Genomic DNA, 9913 nt, shown 5'->3' with positions numbered 1-9913 from the left:
AAGGGCGCCAGCACCCCCCGCCTCCTCGGGCCTCTCACCCACTCGCCCCCGCTCTCCTCTCGGCCTCTGCGCCTCTCTCTTCTCCCCCCCCAGATCCGCGCCGCTCCTTCCTTCCCCACGCCCGACGCGGTCGCCGCCGTTCACCGTCGTTCACACGGCCACCGTACCCACCTCGCCGCCCAAGGTGTCTCCAAGGACCGCCGTCGCCCGCTGCTGCGTCTGGTGCAGCCCGTTGGAGACCGGAGCCCCTACAACGAGGACACCGAGCTCGTCTTCAACTTCGGACGCCGGTGACCCCCTTCTTCCCCGGCGCCGACCTGCTGCTCCTAAGCCTCTCACCGGCCTCCGTGTGCCGCGCGGTGAGCCTCTCCCCCTCCTCCCCTGTCCTTTCTCTCTCGCGCGCCCCCTAGCTGCTTCCCCACGCGCGCCCGAACGCCGCGCCGCGGAGCTCGCTGCCGGCAAGGCTCCGGTGACCTTTTGGTCACGGGCTCAAGCCCGTTGCACTCCCCACCGCGCGTAGATGCCCCCCAGCCCCTCCGCTTGCTCGATAGCCCGCCGTAGCCTCGTTTCCGTCCACCACACCTCCCTAACCTATCAAACTAGCAACTTTCCCCCTCCAGTCCGTCTGTCCGAAAACGCGAAACCTCGGGAATACCTCCCGGTTGTTTCCCCCCTTCACCGGTACCATCTACTGTCGCGTTAGGGCACACCTAGCACCGCGTATTGTCATGTTACGCTTTATGTTGTTCTGATTGCTCTATTATTTATTGTGTTCCCCCTCCGTTAATTCTTTCCGGTAGACCCCGAGACTACCGGCGACCCCCAGTTCGACTACGGATTTGACGACCCCTACTTGCCAGAGCAACCGGGCAAGCCCCCCCCCTTGATCACCAGATATCGCCTATTCTTCTCTATACTGCTTGCATTAGAGTAGTGTAGCATGTTACTGCTTTCCGTTAATCCTATCCTGATGCATAGCCTGTCATTGTTGCTACAGTTGTTACCCTTACCTGATATCCTAATGCTTAGTATAGGATGGTAGTGTTCCATCAGTGGCCCTACACTCTTGTCCGTCTGCCATGCTATACTACTGGGCCGTGATCACTTTGGGAGGTGATCACGGGTATATACTATATACATTATATACATGACACATGTGGTGACTAAAGTCGGGTCGGCTCGAGGAGTACCCGCAAGTGATTCTGATGAGGGGGCTGAAAGGACAGGTGGCTCCACCCTGGTAGAGGTGGGCCTGGGTTCCTGACGGCCCCCGACTGTTACTTTGTGGCGGAGCGACAGGGCAGGTTGAGACCACCTAGGAGAGAGGTGGGCCTGGCCCTGGTCGGCGTTCGCGGATACTTAACACGCTTAACGAGATCTTGGTATTTGATCTGAGTCTGGCCATTTGGTCTATACGCACTAACCATCTACGTGGGAGTAGTTATGGGTATCCCGACGTCGTGGTATCAGCCGAAGTTCTTTTGACGTCAGCAACTGAGTGGCGCGCGCCGCATTGGACCGTAAGCTCGCGCTTGTATTAAGGGGGCTAGGTCTGCTTCCGGCCGCGTACGCAACGTGCAGGTGTGCATAGGGCGATGGGCCCAGACCCCTGCACGCATAGGTTTAGACCGGCGTGCTGACCTCTCTGTTGAGCCTAGGTGGGGCTGCAACGTGTTGAGCTTACGAGGCCGGGCATGACCCAGAAAAGTGTGTCCGGCCAAATGGGATCGAGCGTGTTGGGTTATGTGGTGCACCCCTGCAGGGAAGTTTATCTATTCGAATAGCCGTGTCCCTCGGTAAAAGGACGACCCGGAGTTGTACCTTGACCTTATGACAACTAGAACCGGTTACTGAATAAAATACACCCTTCCAAGTGCCAGATACAACCCGGTGATCGCTCTCTAACAGGGAGACGAGGAGGGGGTCGCCGGGTAGGATTATGCTATACGATGCTACTTCGAGGACTTAAACCTACTCTCTTCTACATGCTGCAAGATGGAGGCTGCCAGAAGCGTAGTCTTTGACAGGATTAGCTATCCCCCTCTTATTCTGGCATTCTGCAGTTCAGTCCACTGATATGGCCCTTTACACATATACCCATGCATATGTAGTGTAGTTCCTTGCTTGCGAGTACTTTGGATGAGTACTCACGGTTGCTTTTCTCACTCTTTTCCCTTTTTCTATACCGGATTGTCGCAACCAGATGCTGGAGTCCAGGAGCTAGAGATCCCGAGGATGATTCTACATGGAGTTCGGCTTCGAGGAGTAGTTAGGAGGTCCCAGGCAGGAGGCCTTGCCTTTTCGATCATTGCTACTTTTGTGCTAGCCTTCTTAAGGCAAACTTGTTTAACTTATGTCTGTACTCAGATATTGTTGCTTCCGCTGACTCGTCTGTGATCGAGCACTTGTATTCGAGCCCTCGAGGCCCCTGGCTTGTATTATAATGCTTGTATGACTTATTTTTGTTTTAGAGTTGTGTTGTGATATCTTCCCGTGAGTCCCTGATCTTGATCGTACACATTTGCGTGCATGATTAGTGTACGGTCAAATCGGGGGCGTCACAAATCCTTCCGTAGGTCTTCCTCTCGTTCCCAGGTAGCTTCATCTTCGGTATGGTGGCTCCACTGAACCTTGCAAAACTTGATAACTTTGCTGCGTGTAACTCGGTTGGAAAACTCGAGAATCTTGACTGGCTTCTCCTCGTAGGTCAAATCGCTATCCAACTGTATCGCTTCCAGTGGCACTGTATCTCTCAGAGGGATATCAGCCATCTCTACGTGACACTTCTTCTACTGAGAACGTGGAACACGTCGTGAACTTCTGACAATCCTTCGGTCAATTCCAACTTGTAAGCAACTTCTCCCATACGTTCCAAAACTTTGTATGGTCCCACAAAACGTGGTGCTAACTTTCCCTTAACTCCAAAGCGCTTCACTCCTCGAAGTGGTGATACATGAAGATACGCTCTGTCTCCGACTTCGTAAACTGTCTCCTTGCGCTTAGAATCCGCAGAACTCTTCTGCCTGGACTGGGCTACCTTGAGTCTATCGCGAATCAGCTTAACCTTCTCTTCAGACTCTTTAATCAAATCTGGTCCAAACAACTGTCGGTCTCCAACTTCATCCCACAGCAACGGTGTCCTGCACCTCCTTCCGTACAATGCTTCGAAAGGGGCCAACTTCAAACTGGCTTGATAGCTGTTGTTGTAAGAGAACTCTGCGTAAGTAAAATTATCGTCCCAACTAGATCCATAGTCTAGTGCACAAGCTCTCAACATGTCCTCCAGAATCTGATTGACTCTCTCAATCTGTCCATCTGTCTGTGGGTGAAAAGCTGTACTGAACTCTAGCCTGGTTCAAAAAGTTTCATGCAACTGATTCCAAAACTTTGAGGTAAACTGGGTTCCTCTATCTGATACAATGGTCCTCGGAACTCCATGGAAACATACGATCCTGGTCATGTATATCTTTGCCAACTTAGCACTGGTGTAAGTGGTCTTCACTGGGATGAAATGAGCTACTTTCGTCAAACAACCGACTAGAACCCATACCGAGTCATAGCCTGAACGAGTCCTGGGCAGTCGTGTGATAAAATCCATGCCTAGCTTGTCCCACTTCCATTCGGATATTGGCAATGGTTGTAGCAATCCTACTGGCTTCTGATGCTCTGCCTTCACTCTCTGACATACATCACAAAATGCTACATACTCCGCAATATTCTTCTTCATTCCGATCCCCCAGAAGCTACCCTTCAAATCCATATACATCTTGGTATTTCCTGGGTGAACCGAATATGGAGAATCATGGGCCTCCTGCAAAATCAGCTTCCTGATCTCCTGATCATTTGGCACATATACGCTGTCCTAAAACCCTAATGTATCATGCTCATCCTCACGAAATCCTTTAGCCTTTCCTTTGCTCATCCTTTCCTTTATCTCGGCTATCTCCTTGTCCGTCTTCTGAGCTTCTCTAATCTTATCCATCAAAGTAGATTGAATCTCCAAGGCTGCAACATAGCCTGTCGGAACTATCTCCAAACATAGCTCGCGAAGGTCCTCTACTAACTCCTTGGGTAACTCTCCGGTCATGAGTGTATTGACATGACTCTTGCGACTCAACGCATCGGCTACTACGTTAGCCTTTCCGGGATGATAATGCAACTTCATATCATAATCCTTAATGAGTTCCAACCATCTCCTCTACCTGAGATTCAACTCTTTCTGCGTGAAGATATACTTCAAACTCTTGTGATCCGTGTATACCTCATAATGGTTTCCGATGAGAAAATGTCTCCAAGTCTTCAATGAATGCACTACGGCTGCTAACTCCAAATCATGGGTAGCGTAATTCAACTCATGGGGTTTAAGCTGTCGTGAGGCATATGAAACAACTCTTCCCTCCTGCATAAGTACGGCTCCAAGTCCTCGACGAGAAGCGTTGCAATACACTTCATAATCCTTGCGTTGATCTGGCAGAATCAACACTAGTGATGTAACCAAGCATTTCTTCAACTCCTGAAAACTGGCGTCACATTCCTCCGTCCATTCGAACTTGGTGTCCTTTTTTAACAACTCCGTCATAGGCTTTGCAATCTTCGAGAAATTCTCAATGAACCTCCGGAAGTATCCTGCGAGTCCAAGAAAACTCTAGATCTCTCCAACTGACGTGGGTGCCTCCCAATTTGTCACAGTGACAACTTTGGTGGGGTCTACCACTATTCCTTCTCTGGATATAACATGTCCAAGGAATCCAACTTCCTTCAACCAAAACTCACACTTGCTGAACTTGGCATATAACTGATGTTCTCTGAGCTTCCCAAGTACTAAACACAAATGCTCTTTATGCTCCTCTTCATTCTTCGAGTAGACCAGAAGATCATCAATGAACACCACAACGAACTTATCCAAAAACTCCATAAACACCTTGTTCATCATGTTCATAAAATAGGCAGGTGCGTTAGTCAGGCTAAATGACATAATGATATACTCATATAGCCCGTACCTCGTGGTAAAAGCTGTCTTAGGTATATCCTGCTCTTGAATCTTCAGCTGGTGGTACCCTGATTGCAGATCGGTCTTGGAAAACACTTTAGCTCCTTGCAGCTGATCAAACAAATCATTGATCATCGGCAGTGGGTACTTGTTCTTGATCGTCACCTCATTCAATCCTCGATAGTCAACAACCATCCTTAACGATCCATCCTTCTTCTCCACTAGAAGCACTGGTGATCCCCAAGGTGACGAACTTGGGCGAATATAACCTTTATCCAGTAACTCCTTAATCTGCTTCTTAATTTCCTCCAAATCCTTTGCGGGCATTATGTACGGTCTCTTAGATATTAGCCCTGTGCCTGGCAAAAGCTCAATCAAAAACTCAATGTCTCTATCCGGTGGCATGCCTGCAACTCTTCTGGAAATACATCCGGGAAATCCTTCACCACTGGTACTTCCTCCTGTACAACTCCTGATAAGGAATTTACTTGAGTCCTACTCGGCACATGCCGGGATACATACTTGATCCTTCTTCCTTCTGGGGTGGTGAGCAAAATCGACTTACTGGCCCAATCAATGTTTCCTCCATACATCGATAGCCAATCCATACCCAGAATCACATCCAAACCTTGTGACTCCAAAATTATCAGATCTGAGGGGAAAACATGCCTACCTATGGTCAATGGCATCTGAAAACATCCTTGGCTTTCCATATACTCTGCTCCTGGCGAGCTCACTAACATAGGTGTACTAAGAACTTTGGTGCGCAGTTTATACTTATCCACAAATCCTCTTGATATATATGAATGCGATGCACCAGTATCAAAAAGAACAACTGCAGTAAATGACTTAACCAAAAACTTACCTATTACTTCATTTGGCTGGGCTTCAACCTCCTCCATGTTAACGTGGTTCACTTGTCCCCTGTTGAAAGGGTTGGGCTTCTTCCCAGAGCTTCCATTGCCGTTTCCATTCTTAGCTTCAGGACATTCATTGGTGTAATGTCCAGTCTTCTGGCACTTGTAGCAAGTAACGTGGCTTAGATCTATCTTGGCGGGCGTTGCTGGGTTGGAACGGTTCTGTCCGTTGCTTCCTCCATTACCATTCCCGTTCTTGGAGCCACTATGGTTGTGCAAACTTCCTCCAGTGTGATTGTGACCTCCATGGTTATGCTGAAGGGGTCCTCCCGAGTTCGGGGTAAAACGGGGACTCTGCCGAGCTCCAGAATTATACTTCCCTTGTCCCTACTTCCTCTTGTTGTTGTCAATCTGCTGCTGCTTCCCTTCAATCACGAGAGCTCTATCTACCAATTCCTGGTAATTATTGAAATTTGCAACCATCAACTGCATGCTCAGCTCATCATTCAGTCCTTCCAGAAACTTCTCCTGCTTAGCTGCATCTGTAGCGACGTCATCTGGGGCATAACGTGCTAGCTTACTAAAGTCATCCACATGCTGGCCAACTGTGCGTCCTCCTTGGCGCAAGTTGCGGAACTCACGCTTCTTCATGGCCATAGCTCCTGTTGATACATGGGCAGTGCGAAAATCCTGCTGGAACTGGTCCCATGTAACAGTGTCGATGGGGTAAGTGACTGTGAAATTCTCCCACCATGATGCTGCGGGTCCATCAAGCTGATGTGCGGCAAAATGCACTCTCTCCGCATATGAGCATCCTGCAGTGGTTAACTCCCTTCCAATCTTACGGAGCCGATCATCTGCGACTATCGGCTCGGTGCTACTGGAGAACACCGGCGGATTCAGCCTTAGAAAACGGGCTAAGTGATCAACATGTGGTGGTGGTGGGTTGTTGTTGTTGTTCCCCTCATTCTGATTGTAGACTAGTATCTGCATCAATGCATTCTGCTGCTGGATCAACTGAGTGAGCTCCGGTGGGAAAGCAAATCCATTGTCGCGTCTCGGAGGCATCTGCTGGGTTTACAAAAGATGAGAAAACAGAGTAGAATGAGGTCTAGGGGGAAAACACTACCCATATGCACATGAGACAAACACAAACATATCACTCAATCAATCAAGCAAGGGCATACAATCGGTCTAGAACTGTCGTTACAAAAGTGCTCGGACTATACTATATACATGGTGGAATACTACTACTGATATGGTGGTCGACTAGAAAAATTGATCGGTCGAAGACTCCATGATATCCGCTCCAGCTTCATCAACATAGTCATCATCGCCATCGTCGGGGTCCGAGTCGGTGTCGTCGATGATGATGTAGTTCTCCGGGCAAGTGGAATCGTCATCTTCTCCTCCTGGCGCGGGGTCTCCCATGAATACTCCCAGCTTCCTTGTCAGGCCGTCATTCTTCTCCACTAGTATGACGATTTCCTCCTCATAATCTTCGCGAGTAGCCTTGAGTTCTTCCTCCAGCTCCGTGATCCTTGTCATCGCCTTCTTCAAATCTGTCATGCTGGCGCACATCTGGTTCTCCAAGCGTCGGATGTGCTGGTTTAACTCCTGGATGGAAGCTGCAATCGATCTATCCTTCCTGGTGCTAATCATCTCCCATTGCTCATCTCGGCGCCCACAAATCTGGTAGATAGTATCCTTGAGATCCTTGTGGTAAACTTCTCCAATGCGTGCCATGGCGATGTGGGCTGCCATACTCTTTCCTAGACTCCAGGTAGGTGCATCAAAGGAAAACTCTATGGGCTCAGTGACTGGCATGAACGTCCTTCCTGGAATTTGAACTTGAATCATCCAGCGCTCCTCTTCTGGTAAAGTGGCGTTGTAAGTCCCGGTGAAGCTTGGTATTCCAATGTTCAGGTATCTACTGACTTCCTTCAAGTGGCGTCCAAAAGGTGTGTCTTCATCCGGTTGTGCAAACTTGTTCCTTGCGTCCGCCATCCTAAAGAGTAGAAAATGGAGAGGAGTCAGAAATGACAAGAGAGTAGTGACCTAGGGCTTTAGCTTAGTGGTCGTGTCCTATCGTCAGCGTGTGCTCTGATACCGTCTTGTAGCGACCAGACCTCAAACAGTCTGATCTCTATGCATCAGTGTCATCCCTGGATCGGTAATGCTGACACGCACAGTACTTGAGGATTTATAATAGAGTAGCAATCACACACTTATTACAATGAATGTCTCAAAAGAGAACTTATTACAATAAATATGGCTTATGGCCATCTAATACGATAATAACGGAAGGCTTGGACGATAAAGTGAGTCAATCAACTCCAACGACATCACTGAGTGAAAGACAATGACCTATGGCTCCTTACTCATCGTCTGAAAAGTCTGCAACATGATACGTTGCAGCCCGAAACAGGTCAGCACATGGAATATGCTGGCAAGGCAACTCAAAAGAGTAATGAACAGAATGAAGCTATCACTATATGCATATATGGCTGGTGGAGGCTGTATGGTTAATATGTTTTGCGGAAAGCCAATTTTTTCCTACAACAAAGGAATAAATTTTATTTAACTATCATGGTGGTATTTAAACATTGAGAAGGTTCACCCAACTCAATCCCAATTAAGCATCATCATTAAACCCAATCAAATTATATTAAAAGTGATGAGATCCACATGATAATCCAAGAACTAGATACTCAAGATGTCCATAACCGGGGACACGGCTAACCATGATTAGTTTGTACACTCTGTAGAGGTTTGTGCACTTTTCCCCACAAGACTCGATCTCCTCCATTGGATTTCTCGCACTACATAATGTTTGAGAAATGGATGACCGAGACACAGTCTTTCCGAAGAGGTCCCCTTAACCGATAGATAGGCCTGTACACCTATAATCCCCTACATCTGCTAGCCCATCATGGAAAGGTTTCCCACAACTTACACAACTATGCCAGAGCCCATCATGGCATGTGGCTGCACATGGAAGTTTCTAGCATGAATAATCTTATGATCCCTTTGAGTCAGGGTGGCAGTCCATAGTTGAATCACACGGTACCCCGGGATTTCCAAAAATACAGACAACACTGGGTTCCCCAGGTGCCTCAATCCACCCAGATGTGTATTAAAGTTGCCACCTTAAGTTAACCATTAATTAAGAATACTCACATATGTCATGAATACACTCAAACCCAAACCACGTCTACAAGCATAGCATAGCAATATAAGCAACGTAGAAGTAACTCCCATAGGTTTGATAATAAACAGGTGAATAGGTACTACCTCATCTACTTCCCAAACCCACAATTTAATTCAGATCCTAACCATGCAATTGTTTGAGGATTGATCTAATGCAATAAAAATGGGTAGTAAAGAGGTATGATCAAAGTGTTATTTGCCTTGCTGATGATCCGTGAAACCTAGAGACTCGTAGTAGCACGCTTCGCACTCCGGGTACTCTATCGCAACCAAACAAGCATACAATAAGCAATCAAACAAAGATGCACGGATAAAACTCAAATAAGAAGATCTAACCAGAAAGTTCAACTTAAGAACTCCGGTTTGCAAAAAGAATCAAATCAAACGAAGCAACGAAACTCAAACTGCGAAAGAAACAAGCTTCGATTACTAATCTAGACTAAAGTCAAATTTTACAGTAGCAAAAACTTGTTTAAGTTGATTAAACAGAAAGAGGGCTTCGAGCTGAAACTCTAGGTGCTTGAATCGCCTGATTCCGATAAACGAGCGAAAAGATAAACTAAAACGAAAATCGGATCAGAAATCACGATCGAAAATAATCGCGAAAAAACCGAGAAAAAGAAAAACTGACGAACAGACTAACGAACGAACATTCGCTGTCTGCGGTTAAACGGTGAAAACCGTTCGTTAAAACGAACGTACGAACGGGCGTTCGCTAAATAACTAAACTGGAAAAAAACCGATCTAAATATAAGAAACGGGATTTGGGGTTTCAAAAAAACGGACGGTTTTCTCGCGAAAACCGATGGCGGCGGCGGCTACCTCCGGCGGGGTCGGGCGGTGGCGGCAGGGCGAC

The sequence above is a fragment of the Triticum aestivum genome, chromosome 3D (assembly GCF_018294505.1).
Source record: "Triticum aestivum cultivar Chinese Spring chromosome 3D, IWGSC CS RefSeq v2.1, whole genome shotgun sequence".
Classification (NCBI taxonomy): Eukaryota; Viridiplantae; Streptophyta; class Magnoliopsida; order Poales; family Poaceae; genus Triticum; species Triticum aestivum.
This window is presented reverse-complemented; position numbering follows the sequence as displayed.